We start from the raw sequence: 14,736 nt of genomic DNA on the forward strand, positions 1-14,736 counted from the left end.
ACAGGAGAAAACTAAAACATAGCTAGATATTTTGAGGAAGCTGGAATTCTGGATCTAGTTTATGTCCCAATGACTAGTATTAGGATTTAGTATGGATAAGGCTGCATTATTGAAACAATACTTTCTCTAAAATCACCCTCATTTTTATTAGAAGTAACCAGGTTAAGAAAATAGTTAACAGCTGGCTTGATTATTTGCACAAGTGCAGCAAGAAGAGCAATTGATTACACAGGCTCTTTTAAATATGCTTTGCTGGAACTTTTTGTAAGGAATTTCAGATTGAATTTTTAAGGGCTTCTTGAGGCCAGAAAGCCAAGCCAGACTTGCCATGAGCTTGTGCCTTCAATACCTGTAGATTTGGGTGAATTCTTCTCTTCTTGAGGTTCATGCACCTGCCAGGAAGTGGCCTTCCTTACTCACCTGGTAAGGCTGCTGGGAACTCTGTAAGCAAGGTACCAGGCCAGTTCTTCTAAGGGGCTTTGTTGGCTTTATAAAGTTAATCTTAGTTCCTTAAAGTTGTTCATATCTGAGTTTATGCACGTGTCTCTCAGGTATGACATTCCAGTCAAAGCCTTGGTAGTATAACCAGTGTTTTTAATTAGTCTTCTTACAAGGAAAGCAGATTCTTATTGAACTTGTGCAAATAAACATACTGCCATGGAATATAAAAACAGTCACTGAAAGTTTTTAAATTCTGGAGGGATCAGGTAGAGAGAAAGATAAATGTTTCTGAAAGGAAAGGAGCTACACATAGCAGCAATTCACTGGAGAGTTCTGCTTTATTAGGGAAAGGTGCTGGGTTATATAGGAAGGGGCATGAATTGATTGAGGTGTCACTTCTACGGGGCTGGTGGCTGTTGGCTAGGTGCTGGGATTGGGAGAGGGGCGAGAGGTGATTGGGCTTCAGGTGGCGCCAGCGGGAACTGAGGACCCCAAAGAGAAGCCGGAAGTTTGCCATTTTACTGGTGGGGACCTTTCATTCCCCCCTTTCTCCTCTATGGGTTTGTGGACGTTGCTTTCTCTCTGGCTGCTTCCTGCTGAACAGGGGCGGAGAAGGGAGTGAGGGCTTGAGGATTGGGAGGAAAGGGTTGATAGGACTCCCCGCAGTAAGGATGAGTAGATGTGGACTTCTTCAGGTTTGGAAATCGATGAAGGTTCTTTGTAACCATAGGTTGAGGACCTGTTGATTCCAATGGTGCCAAGAGGATATGGGTGTCAGGAGCTAGGCGTCTGCAGCTATTGTTTCCAGGAACAGTTTCTAGTGGAGAGAGGGGTCCATCTCAGTGTGTGGTGAGGAGGTCACCTGAGGGTGAGGGATCTTCTGTGGCCAGAAGCTGGCAGTTCCTGAGTAAAAGCTGGTTGAAAGCTTGATTAGAGATTTTTCCGACTTGGGATTTGATGAACTTTATTATACAGGGTAAGAAGAGACAGGCGAGAAGAATGATTATTATGGAGCCTGCAATGGGCCAGAGCCAGGTAAGGAGGGGGTTTGTTAGTATTGAAGAGAATGGGTTGGAATTGGAAGCAGAGTGGAGGCTGGAGGCAAGGTCGGTGAGTTTGGTAATGTTAGTTTCTACAATGCCGGAATAGCAGCACTCTTCCCAGAGGAAGACGCAGGTGCCGCCCTTCTCGGCTGTAAGCAGATCAAGGGCCCGCCGGTTTTGAAGGGTGACTTTAGCTAGCGAAGTGACCTGTCTTTGGAGAGAGGCTAGAGAATCGGCAGTGGATGTCAGGGCTCCCTCAAGTTTGGCGTTGAGATCTCTAACTGCCTATAGAGAGTGACTTAAGGCTTCTCCCAAAAACCCTGCCCCAATGGCTAAGGTGATCAAAGAGCTACTGACCATGATGGGAAGGAAAGCAGCTCTTTTTGTGCGGGAGGGCAAGGGAGGTTGGAGCTTAAGAAATTCTGCCATGCTGTAAAGTGTTAACTGTGGGATTAGGGTGACGAGAATTCAGGGTGTATCGGAGTTGAGAGGCAGTGAGTTGAAAAGACTGCCATTACACTAAAAGAAGTGTTTCAGTTGCGTAAAAGTCTTAGAGCCGGAGGTAGGGGTGTAGATAGAGAGGCAGTGAAGTGTGCTGGAGGGGGGTGGAGTTGGGCTTACACAATGGTGAATGGTGAGATTATCTGCCTATTCTGGTCCCATAGGGGTATGTCTGCCAGGGGGCAGAGGGGTTGTCTTTCTGCATGGAAGGAGTAGTTGGAAATACTAAGGGGCACGGCGGCCAGCAGTGGGCACTGTAGTGATGTGCACAAGAAACAATTGGCTGTGTTAAGGGTGTGGTTGAGAAAGATGGTGGTGTCCTGAATGAGCTGTAATGAAGAGTAGGAGAAATGGGAAGAGGGGCGGGGATAAGAAGATGAAGAGGCGCCGTCAAGAGTTTGGATAATGACTTTTTCGGAATGTCTGCTATCTGATGCAACTTGAGAGATCTGGGAATGAGAGGGAACATGCTTTTGAGAGATATGAAGGGTACCGTGGGGGGGTCGAGGACCCCCCGAAGTAAACTGAGGCTGTGACTCTGGCAGCCCATCGAGAGTCCCAGGGATCTGGGATTGATAAGGAGAATGAGCCATTGGGGTATTTCCTGAAACGGTTGGAGGAGTAATACTGTGGGTACTGGAAGTTACCTATGTAGTGAATGGCGCAAGACTAGTAGGGACATCTCCTGTAGGTGTCTGGCCATCGCCTGCAATAAGCTTGTTTTTGGTCATAGAGGAAGCAGAGGTAGGGAGAATAAGGGTAGCTGCTAGTGAACACTTCAGTGGAGGGAGGAAAGTGGAGGTATAAAGGCTCAGAGCAGCTTTTCAGAGGGCAGTCTGGTGTGGCAATGAAGGCAATAACTTTTGTTTGATGCTGTGTGTAAGTCTGTCTGACTTTGAATCGCCATACAAAGGAGGCTGGGGTGGTGGGGAAGACAATAGGAATGAGGAAAAAAAGCGAGAGAGCAGTAAAGGAGGAAAAAGTCATGATTCGGGTATGGATGGCAAAGGGGGTGAACGGGATTTTGGAGGAAAGAGGACAGTAAGGTCAGGAGTCTGGAGGGAGGGAGAGTCTGTAAACTTTTGTAGGTTAAGAGATCTTTTAGGTGATGTGGGGACAGAATGGTAAGGGGCGCTCTGAATGTTAGTTTATGAGCTTCTTTCTGCAAGAGCTGTCTAGCGGCTAATGCTCGTAGGCAGGGGGCCCATCCCTGAACTGTGGGGTCTAATTGCTTGGAGATATAAGCTACTGGGGCAAAGGATATTGGCCTAGGACTCCTAGAGCTTGACTGGACCTCTCATGAATGTATAATGAGAAGGGCTTCGACAAATCAGGAAGATGGAGAGCTGGGGCTTCTACAAGGGCTTGACGGAGCTTAATGAAGGAGTGTCGGGGTGAGGAGGATAATGGTTTTTTAGGGGGGCTTTTGCTGAGGTTGTATAGGGGTCTTGCCAACAGGGTGCAGGGAGAAGTTAGGGATCTACATTCTAAAATATCTAGCTAGGCTTAGAAAGGGCCTAGAAAGGAAAGGATTTTTGTCTTGGTTTTGGGAATAGGCAGGTCAGAGAGGAGCCATTTTCTGTCTAAGGTAATGGACTTTCTTTGTTGAGATAGAAGGAATCTGAGGTAAGTGATAGGAGGGGAAGAGATTTGAGCTTTGAAGGGGGATACTCGGTAACTTCTGGAAGCTAGAAGGTTAAGTAGGGAGGCAGTGTCAAGTTGAGACTGTTCTCATGAGAGACTGCAGAGTAGAAGATTGTCTATGTATTATAAAGTGGACTTGGAGTGATCATGATGAAACTGTTTGAGGTCCTGAGCTAAGACCTGTCTAAAAATATGGGGACTATCTCAGAAGCATTGTGGCAAAACTGTCCAAGTGAGTTGTTTAGAATGTCTTGTGTATGGGTCCATCCAGGTGAAGATGAAAAAATCTTGGGAGCAGGGGTCTAGAGGGATAGAAAATGGGTCTTTGAGATATAGGACTGAGAAGTGGGATGCTGAGGCTGTATGGATTTGGAACTAAGGGATGGATAGGGACAATGGCTATGTTGATGAGGCGAAGGTCTTGGACAAGGCGGAAAGATCCGTTGGTTTTTTTAACAGCTAATATGGGGGTATTAAATGGGGAGTGAGTGGGTCTGAGGTAATTTTTGTTTAAGAGATCTTGATTGATGGGTTGGAGGCCTATGAGGGCTGAAGTGGTTAGGGGGTATTGGGCCTGACAGATATACTGAGAGGGGTCACATAATTTTATAGAGGCAGGGGGACATAGGGCCACGGAGGGGCTTGTAACGTCCCAAACTTTGGGATTTACAGGGTGTATGAGGGCAGAACCGGAGCTTTCATTGGGTAGAGGGGGGTCGTCGGCTATGAGGGCCATCAGAAAGGGAGTACTGGGGGCTGTGGGAGTGGATATAGTTATGGAAACATGGAGGAGGGAAAGGATGTCTCGTCCTAGTAAAGGGATGGGACACTGGGGCATAACCAGGAAGGAGTGGGAGAAAGGTATGGGATTGTCTTGGATTGTGCATAAAAGGGTGGGTGGGGGGTTTAATAGGAAAATCTGTTTACCTCCTACTCTGACTATAGGAGTAATGGCTGGCATGGTAGGGCCCTGGTATTCTTGCAAGACTGAGAAGGTGGCTCCTGTATCTAGGAGGAAGGAGATGGGGTGACCGTCTACTGTTAAAGTAACCCTGGGCTCCTGTTTGGTGATGGAAATGGTCAGGCGAGAAGCCCCCGGGCCCCATCAATCTTCTTCTGCCAGCCCCACTATGGCGGGCTTAGGATGGGGGTTGTTTGTCCAGCCTCCCCTTCGGGTGGTTGGGCAATCAGACCCTCAGTGGCCCTTTTTGTGGGATCTGGGGCATGGGGTGGTAGGAGATCTGGGGGAGGGGCACGCCCTTGACCAATGTCTCTCTTTTCTGCACTTGAAACAAGCTCCTGGGGGGGCTTGTTTGTAGAGGGGCGCCCAGGTTGTGGTTTTATCAGCTGGGCCAACATCTGGAAATTGGCCTGATCAGCCTTTTGTTTACGGCGTTCTTTCTCCTCCTCCCGCTTATGGAAGACTTTAAAGGCCACTGTTAGGATCTCAGTCTGTGGGGTAGTGGGGCCCTGTTCTAACTTTTTGAGTTTAGCTTTAATGTCGGGGTAGCCTTGAGCTAGGAAGTATGTCATAAGGACATGTCTTTCTTCAGGTGTTTCTGGGTCCAGGCTGGTATACTGTAATAGGGCTTGAGTGAGTCTGTCTAAGAACTCGGAGGGGGTTTCGTCTCTCTTTTGAATTATGTCTTGAAGCTTTTGAAAATTGACTATGAGCTGCCTTTTTCAGACTTGCTATTAAGCAGGCGGCAAAAATATTTTAAGAGCAGAGACCCATGGCGGTGTTATAATCTCAGTGTGGGTCTTGTTCGGGGACAGCAGTGGGGCCAGGGGGATAGGTGGGGTCAGTCCTGTGGGTTTCGGTAGCGTGCGTTTGGGCGAAGTCCCAAACTCGTCTATGCTCTTCAGGGAGCAGAGTATTGGCCAGGAGCATGAAAATGTCATGATGTGTGAGGCTGTAAGACTGGAGGGTCTATTGCAACTCCCTGATGTATGTCGTGGGATCAGTGGAAAAGGAACTTAGGCGTTTCTCTAGTTGGGCTAAATCTCTTAAGGAGAAAGGGATGTGAATGTGCACGATGCCTTCAGATCTTGCTACTTCCCAGAGGGGGGCGATAATTTTGGGAGGCCCTCGGGACCGAGTCTGAGGGGGATTGAAGGGTTCTGGCTCAGTCTGTGGGAGAGTGACGTGGTCTAGCCATGCCTAGTCGAGCAGGTCCTGATGTGCAGATGGGGGGGCAAAGAAAATAAAGAAAGATAGAATCGGGCCCACGTGTCGCTAGCTAGCAGCCCAGCTGCTTGCCTCTGCTGCTTTAGTTGGGCTTGAACTCATGACTCTGAGGTTAAGAGTCCCATGCTCTAGTGAGCTACAGCAGGGCTCCAGTTTATTGCTTATGGAATGCGTTGTTTTCTATTCCTGCCACATCGGCAAGTGGGGGAAGGGCATAGCTAGAAGCAGGGGCGGTGTTTCTACACATCTTCAAGGTCTCCCTATTTTCAGAGTGAGGAGTCTTGGCAAGATATGTTTTTGTGGACAGATAACTTCTAAGGACTGCACCGGTTGTTCTCTAGCTTGTGCTTTCCCATGCTGCGTTCAGACATGGGGGGAGGTGCTTTCTCATTCTCTCTACAAACATGTGAGAAGACAAAGGTGGTCCCTAACAGGGGAGAAACAGGTGATGAGGGCAAAGATGGAGGAGGCCCCTGGGACCTAGTTAAAGGGGGGCTGAAAGGTTCAGGCTTAATCTGCAGGGAATGAAGGTGGAGGAGGTGAGATGGGGGAGGAGATGGTTGGGGAGGAAGGGAGAAGGGCTGTTGTAGGAGAAGAAGGGGAAGGGAGTGAACAGGAGGCTTCTGTGGGGGTGGCGGCTTGCAGGCTAGGAGAACTTGGGAGGGGGCGGGGAGAGGAGGAGGCGGAAAGCTTCGATATAGGGAATCTCCTTCCATTTTTTCAGGCGCTGGCAGTAGTTAAAAAGATCCCGAGTATGTTAGGATCAAGAGTTCTCCCTGCAGGCCATTGGTTGTTATTATCTAGGGGGTATGTCGGCCAATCTTGGGAGCAATATTTACAGAGAAGTTTTGGTTTTATATCAGGCATCAGGGAGACGGTAGCCAGATGCTTAAGCAGACATTCAAGAGGTGAACTTTCAGGGAGGGATGAGGAGGCTCTCATGGCTAAAGGACAGAGAAGGAGACAAACAGGGGAAGATGAACGGAGATCCTTGGACTGGAAGCAGACCACAAGGAGACAAAGGGCGTCCCCGATGATCCTTGGTGGTCTGCGGAAACTCGTATACGAGTCGGAATTTTTTGGGAAGTGTGGGTCGTCACCCAGACTTCCCTAAGAAGGCAGAGTGCTGGAGTTACAAGGTACTTAGCGCTAGGCGTTTTCGGTGGACGGAGCAGAAGGAGGAGGGGGGGAAAAGGGAGCGTTCTCATCTCCAAAGGAGTCACCTCGTTTATGGCTGTTGGAGGGGGGTGCCTCAGAGTCGGCCGCAGCCATGAAGGCCTGAGGCGGGGATTTATGACTGTCGGAGGAGGGGCCTGAGCGTCCGCCGCAGCCGTAAAGGCTTGAGGCGGGGATTTATGGCTGTTTGGGGAGGGGCCTGAGGGTCCGCCGCAGCCGTGAAGACCTGAGGCAGGGAGAGTTCCCTCCTCATCCCCGAGCGTCAGGGCTTTGCTGGACGATCACGGTCAATGGCACTGCGATAGCTCGGGGAAGAGTGGCCCACCCCAGGGAAATTTTGCTTAAAAACTTTCAGCACTGATGGAAGGGACGGTGAATGTGTTTATGACTGTTGGAGGAGGGGCCTGAGCATCCGCCACAGCCGTAAAGGCTTGAGGCGGGGATTTATGGTTTTTGGAGGAGGGGTCTGAGGGTCCGCCACAGCCATGAAGGCCTGAGGCGGGGAGCATTCCCTCCTCATCCCCGAGCGTCAGGGCCTTGCCGGACGATCACGGTCAATGGCACTGCGATAGCTCAGGGAAGAGTGGCCCTCTCCGGGGGGAAAACTTACCTAAAGGCCAGAGAGGAGTGGTGAGTGTGATGAGCCAGCACTGGAGAAAGAGGACGAGGGCAAGCTGCTGCTGGTGTCGCGGGGAAGACGGGGCCCAGTTGGGGTGTCCCGTCTCCCGGGTTTCGGCACCAATGAAAGGAAAGGAGCGACACATAGCAGCAATTCACCGGAGAGTTCTGCTTTATTAGGGAAAGGTGCTGGGTTATATAGGAAGGGGCATGAATTGATTGAGGTGTCACTTCTACGGGGCTGGTGGCTGTTGGCTAGGTGCTGGGATTGGGAGGGGGGCGAGAGGTGATTGGGCTTCAGGTGGCGCCAGCGGGAACTGAGGACCCCAAAGAGAACCAGGAAGTTTGCCATTTTACTGGTGGGGACCTTTCAGTTTCAATTCTGCTTATAAAGATAGTCATTTACTAAACTGTTGTCAGCTTAAGAGAACAAGCTTAAAACACTTTCTCAGCAACATTTGAAACAAAAAGACACAAAATCATTTTCTTTAGTTTATGTAATCTTATGTAACTAATACCTGTTCTGCTGAAATCTAGTTCTTTACTAGTTTAGGAATAATGAAACAGTGACTATAAATGACAAAAGACTTACAAGTGACAATGGTTAAAGACTTGATGAGAACTTACTATAAGAGTTGATATAAGAAAATTTGGATATTTCTGTAACACAAAACATTCAGTAACAAAGTTTAGCATCATTCTCTTTCCTGGTAAATATATATATTTATCAGATAAATAAGCCAAATTCGTCAAATACTTTCTCCAATGAGAAAAAATTCCTCTGACATGTTCCAGGGGCCCTCTGGAAAATATCAGAGTTAACTAGAGGTAAAAGCACCTTTTTGCATTTAATTTTTTTTTTGTGGCACTTGCTTAAATAGGATTATAGGTTGCTATGAAGCAATACTTATCCAATTAACTAGAATGACAACAAAATATTTCAAAGGCAAATAAAGGTTACACAGTTGTTAACAAACTTTAGCTTTTAGTCTTTTTAATATTAAGATTTCATTTTTTAAAAATATTCTGGCAACTCACTGAGACTTTAAGCATGAGAAACTGCTTTGATAAAACAATTAGAGAACCTTTTGCAATCTTTCAACATTAAGAGCAGACTAACAGTTAAAGAAAACTTTCTTTTTTTTTTTTTTTTTAACTGGAAACAAAATTCTTATTTTGCTCTGCACTTGATATCAAGACTCACTTGCTTTAATTTCACATAGCACGACTATATCTGTAAGAATATAGTAATTTATTATTCATTTGCCCCATGGTCCCAAGCACATAAGCCGGTGAGAATTATGCCTGGGCTTGCCTGGGGCTTGACTGGGTTTATCCCGCTTTATCTCTAAACATCCTGACCCACCCCCAAAGCAACAGGCTGAGCAGATCCGCCACAACAAAAGGCACCACGCTGCTGCACCACACTGCTCTCTCTCTCTCTCTGTCTCTGTCTCTCTGTCCCCCTTTAAATAAATAGCTGTACTTCAGAACAAAGTTACTTTCTTTTATCAAAAAACACATTCTTTAGCATGCAGACGAGTTTTCATTCTTTATACCTTCTCTTATTAAAACATACGAGTTTTCATTCTTTATACCTTCTCTTATTAAAACATACATCTTTTAGCATAGAGAAATGTTTTCCTTATTTAAGTAGTTTTCATTAGAACTTAAAATCATGATACTTTAACTTTCAGTGAACACTGAAAAATAGGCCACTGTAAACTGTTACACTAGCATTCTTCAGATTGATACATCTATGAACATATATTATCATTTTTGGAAATGTGCTTTACAACACAATTTCTCATTAGGCACAAAATATGTCTATATAACTTAGCAAACTTTAAAAATTTTGGTTACCACAAAAATTCTCAGGCTGTTTGCATATATACACAGTTATACATTAATACAGTATTATTATTAAGATGCTTATTTGCTACACTTGTTTACTTATTTTTAGCAACCATGCTAGACTACTTAGAAAACTTTTACTAAACATTAGACAAAGTCAAGCTTTTCTTTAAGCATCTTCTTGAAATATTTAACAGGTAACATCAACTTAAATGACTTTAAGTAAACTTTGGCAGCTGATAACTATAAGGACATGCACACCTCAGCCAAACCCAAATTAGCATTAATGCTTAACATTTTTTATCAGATTTTCTGGAAGTTTTAGAATGCCCAATTTTCACAAGCGCTTGTCTTTAAATCAATTTCATTAATACCATCCAGAAGTAGAAAGATATTTTTATTTACAGACTTAGACACACAAACATACAGACTGAGACATAATGATAACGTTTCCTCTGGCAGCCATCCGACATTGAAAACTGGCTACTCGCTAGAACAAAAAGTCTGCCACCGACCCTTCTGGACTTCCACACTGAGGTTGTTAGCTCTTCCCCTGATATCTTTAACCTGTAAAAGAGTGGTTGCATTAAATGTTCCCTCCTGCAGCCAGTGAACGTTAAAGGACGGCCACTCGGAGTGCAGAAAACACGAAATTTTCCCTGACGTCCATGCTCAAATTGTGAGCTTTCTCCCTAACGTGTGAGAAAAATGGTCTGTCATGAGAGAGAAGGAGGTCGTCTGAGTCTGTCCCATTTCTTCTGTCAACAAGACTTAAGACAAACACGACAAACAACAAACAGGCGCCTATAGAGAAGAATCTGCCCCAGCCGCGGAGGCAAAACTGAAAGTAAGTTGAGGGCCTGTCGGACTGCAGCAGCAGCCGACTTTTCTCACAGATGAGGACTTCATCCTCCAGACGGGGGCAAGGGACGTCTCCCAAGAACCCCGGTTGACAACCTGCCAGCGCATCCGCCTAAGTCAATGCCGACCCTGATACAGATTGGAGCTCCTACAGGCTTATACAGGCTTGTTCGTGTACAAAAACAGTGAGACACAGACAGACAAAGACAGACAGATAACTGAGTGCACTCACCAGCCAGCACAGGGCTCTCTGGGTCGGGGGTCCTGGGGGTCTCTGGGATCCTGGATGAGCCCCCAAATGTTGTGCCCAAAGTCGCGAATCCCAGAAGACCACCAAGGAGTCAACACTGATGCAAAAGCAAAGAGCCTTTATTCGAGCTTGAACTCAATCTCTCATCTACACCAACACAGTGGCAAGATGCCAGAGAAAGAGAGTGCATTTTCCCCAGAACAAAGGTTTTATGGGTTTCCAGGGTGGTTTGGGGGGTGATGGCCATGGCCCTGGCTGATTGGCTGGGCCTGGGGGTGGTTGGGGGGTGATGAGTTGTGGCTTTGGTCAATTGGCAGGGTCTGGGGGTGGTGGGTGTACTTCTTGCTGGCTGGAGGGGAGAGAGACCAAGCTCCAATTGGGTGAAATAGTATCCGGGTTCCAATTGGCTGAGGTAGGATCCGGGTCTCAATTGGCTAAAATAGAACCTGGGAGCTTGCCCTTTCAAGAGAAGTGAAGTTCTTATGCCTTTCTGCAACTTTCTACCACTTCCTGGCACAAAATTCCTCAAACTCGGGGTCTCCTGCCCTTCTCTGGCTGATTATCTAACACATACTCTTAGATGTATGTATAGCCTCAATTCTTGCCTCTGCAGCTATTCCATGCATGTGCTCACTGTGAAAGCACTAGGATGGACACCTAGTTGTTTGCTAAATTTCTTCAGGGTTTTGTTCAGGGTTTACTCAATTTCTTTCATCTTCCTACCTTCTCTACCCTCCCTTCCCTCGCTTTGTGCTCTAAAAGTTACACATCACTTTGTTTCCCAAGTTCTCAAGCACCAGAACTGCCATTTCCTTAAGAGAGTTCTTCTCAACTAACTGCAAGAACTGTAAGAAAAGTATGTGATCCTTTGTGTCTCCTGTCAGTGCCCACCCGAGTACATCCAGAGCAACAGAGGGACTGAGCAATCAAATGAGTAACTTGACTCTTCTGGTGGAGGTTAGCCAGCCCCCTCCTCAGTCAAGCCAGTGCTTACACACACGCACATGAGCAGAATAGCTATGGTGGACAGGACAGAGGCAACGCAGACACCTAAGGGTATGTTTTCTGTATCACTAAGACTGACCAGCTATTCTCGTTGCTCAATGTCCAACCCAGTACCAGCCAAAATTGACATGATATCCTCATTCCTTGGGAAGCTGACTCAGCTCCTTGAATGGCAAGTTGAATGTATCAACTTGCATGCATCTGACCCTTTCTTCCCTAGAGGAGCTAGCAGCTTGTCCTTATTAGGACTGACACATATTCTAGTTAGGGGTTTGTTTACTGCCCCACCCCCATCCCCAAGCCTTGGCCAACTAAGCCCAACAATTCAGCGTGTCCGGTTAATTGTAGTGTGATACGGCATAACACTGCTTCCTCCCAAGGGATGCACCCGTCTTCCGCCTTGCCTATTAGCTTCTAGACTCAGTTGCATATCACCTGCTGGCATCACCTATCAGCTGCTGGATTGACAGAATGGTGACTGTTAGTCTGCTCTTAATATTGAAAGATTGCGGAAAGTTCTTCTAATTGTTTTATCAAAGCAGTTTCTTATGCTTAAAGTCTTAGTGAGTTGTCAGAGTCTTTAAGAAAATGAGATTAATATTAAAAGGACTAAAAGCTAAACTTTGATAACAACTGTGTAACCTTTATTTGCCTTTGAAGTACTTTGTTGTCATTCTAGTTAATTGGATAAGTATTGCTTCATAGCAACCTATAATTCTACTTAAGCAAGTGCCTTAAAACTTTTAACAGCTTCCCAAAACCAAATTCAAAAAGGTGCTTTTACCTCTAGTTAACTCTGATATTTTCCAGAGGGCCCCTGGAACATCTCAGAAAACCTTTTTCTCATTGGAGAAAGTATTTGGTTAATTTAGCTTATTTATCTGATATATAATTACCTGCTTAATTACCTAGAAAGCACTGTCAAAAAGAATAATGTAAACTTTGTTACTGAATGTTTTGTGTTACAGAAATATCAGAATTTCCTTATGTCAACTGTCTTACTGTAAGCTCTCATCAGATCTTTAACCATTGGCATTTGTAAGTCTTTTATTATTTATAGTCACTGTTTTATTACTCTTAAGCTAGTAAAGAATTAGATTTCAGCAGAACAAGTATTAGTTACATAAGATTAAGTAAACTAAAGAAGATGATTTTGTAGCTTTTTGTTTCAAATGTTACTGATAAAGTGTTTTAAGCTTTTTCTCAAGCTGACAACAGTTTAGTAAATGACTGCCTTTATAAGCAGAATTGAAACTTTATCTTTCTCTCTACCTCATCCCTTCAGAATTTAAAAACTCTGACTATTTTTATATTTCATGGCAGTATGTTTATTTGCACAAGTTCAATAAGAATCTGCTTTCCTTGTAAGAGGACCAATTAAAAACACTGGTTATATTACCAAGGCTTTGACTGGAAAGTCATACCTGACAGACACGTGTGTAAACTCAGATATGAACAGACAGCTTTAAGGAACTAAGATTGACTTTATAAAACCAACAAAGCCCCTTAGAAGAACTGGCCTTGTACCTTGCTTGCAGAATTCCCAGCAGCCTTACCAGGTGAGTAAGGAAGGTCACTTCCTGGCAGGTGCAGGAACGTCAGAGAAGAGAGGAATTCACCCAAATGTACAGGTACTGCAGGCACAACCTGAGGGCAAGTCTAGCTTGGCTTTCTGGCTTCAAGAAGCCTTTAAAAGTCCAATCTGGAATTCCTTATAAAAAGTTCCAGCAAAGCATATTTAAAAGAGCCTATGTAATCAATTGATCTTCTTGCTGCACTTATGCAAATAATAAAGCCAACCATTAATTATTTTCTTAATCTGGCTACTTCTAATAAAAACGAGGGTGATTTTAGAGAAAAGTATTGTTTCAATAATGCAGTCTTATCTATACTAAATCCCAATACTAGTCATTGAGATGTAAACTTGATCCAGAATTCCAGTCCCCCATAATGGCCTGGCTAATGCCCCTACTGGGCCCCTTAATAACAGTTTGTGGTTTGGTTTACTCTTAGTTGCCCCTTGTGTCCCCAGGTTCCTCCAACAGCGGCTAACCCAGATGACCCGGGTCACCACCAACCAGATGTTACTTCACCGTTACGCACCTCTTCCCACTGAGCCCCCTCCTTCGGCCTAATACCAGCCTCAAACCCCCATGACACCCCTTGTCAGCCGGAAATAGCCAGATCGAGTCATCGCCCATTATGACCAAAAGGCTGGAATGTTAGGCTGCAGGCATCAGGGGAAGGGGTGAGCCTGATGGACAAGCTCAGGCCTCACCATAAGGAGGCAAAGAGAACAACAGGTTCTGGTCTGACAATATTCCAGAGCCTGATCGGATAACTCTCCCAACTAGAACCCTTCCCCCAAGCTAAATGATTAGTGGTAACTTTCCAGTACCTGGCTAAAGGCCAATGAGAGACCCCCACATACGCTAGATGAGCCAATCTTCATGCCAATGTACACCTTTGCCCTCCCTCCCCCTGCCTTCTTTAAAAAATTGCTACCAGCCCTGCTGGGGGTGACTTCCCTGGCCTGTGTTTCAGACCATGGAACATCACCCAGGGGTGGCATTCAAATAAACTATCTGGCCCTTTGTTGCCTCTCTTCGCCTGTTTACTTCAGTCGAAATTTATTGGAATTTATCTTACAGTGACATCACCTCTTACAGGAGTGGCTGAAGCACAAGCACAGGGATGACTTTCAGGGTCAGGGCATGTTTATGGTGCATATTTATAGGCAGAACATTGACTCTTAAAACCCAAGAATGGAAGTAAAAGTGACTGCTCATACCCTCATGCCAAATGATCGAGTTGAAGAGTTTGTTTTCTATCCATATAGATTTAGGTTCTGCTCTACTTGAGGTCCTTACTGTTTGGTGGGAGTGGGGCCTGGGGTGAGGAAGGATTCTTTCACTGGAGGATCCAGTAACCTGTGGATTGCTGTGGTCCCATGATGCTCCTCAAAGCACCAAAGAAAGGAGTTACTGTATTAACCACTCTAACTGACCACAATTATTACAAGGAAATAGAGTTGCTTCTGCATAATAGAGGCAAATATATCTGAAACTTGAGGGATTCACTGAGGTACCTGTCTTACGTCTATGTTCAGTAATAGCCAGAAATGGGCATTTATAAGAACTGTAGCCTGAACAGAC

At 45.6% G+C, this 14,736-nt stretch overlaps 1 long non-coding RNA gene across 1 annotated transcript; it reads left to right on the forward strand.

Moving 5' to 3' along the window:
• Positions 1-238: 238 nt before the first annotated feature.
• On the forward strand, positions 239-14,298 carry LOC140850093 (uncharacterized). Its single transcript, XR_012132839.1, has 3 exons — positions 239-423; positions 1,417-1,476; positions 13,614-14,298. It is a non-coding gene; the product is annotated as an uncharacterized lncRNA (long non-coding RNA).
• The last annotated feature ends 438 nt before the right edge of the window (positions 14,299-14,736 follow it).

Source organism: Manis javanica, chromosome 6, assembly GCF_040802235.1.
Source record: "Manis javanica isolate MJ-LG chromosome 6, MJ_LKY, whole genome shotgun sequence".
Taxonomy (NCBI): Eukaryota; Metazoa; Chordata; class Mammalia; order Pholidota; family Manidae; genus Manis; species Manis javanica.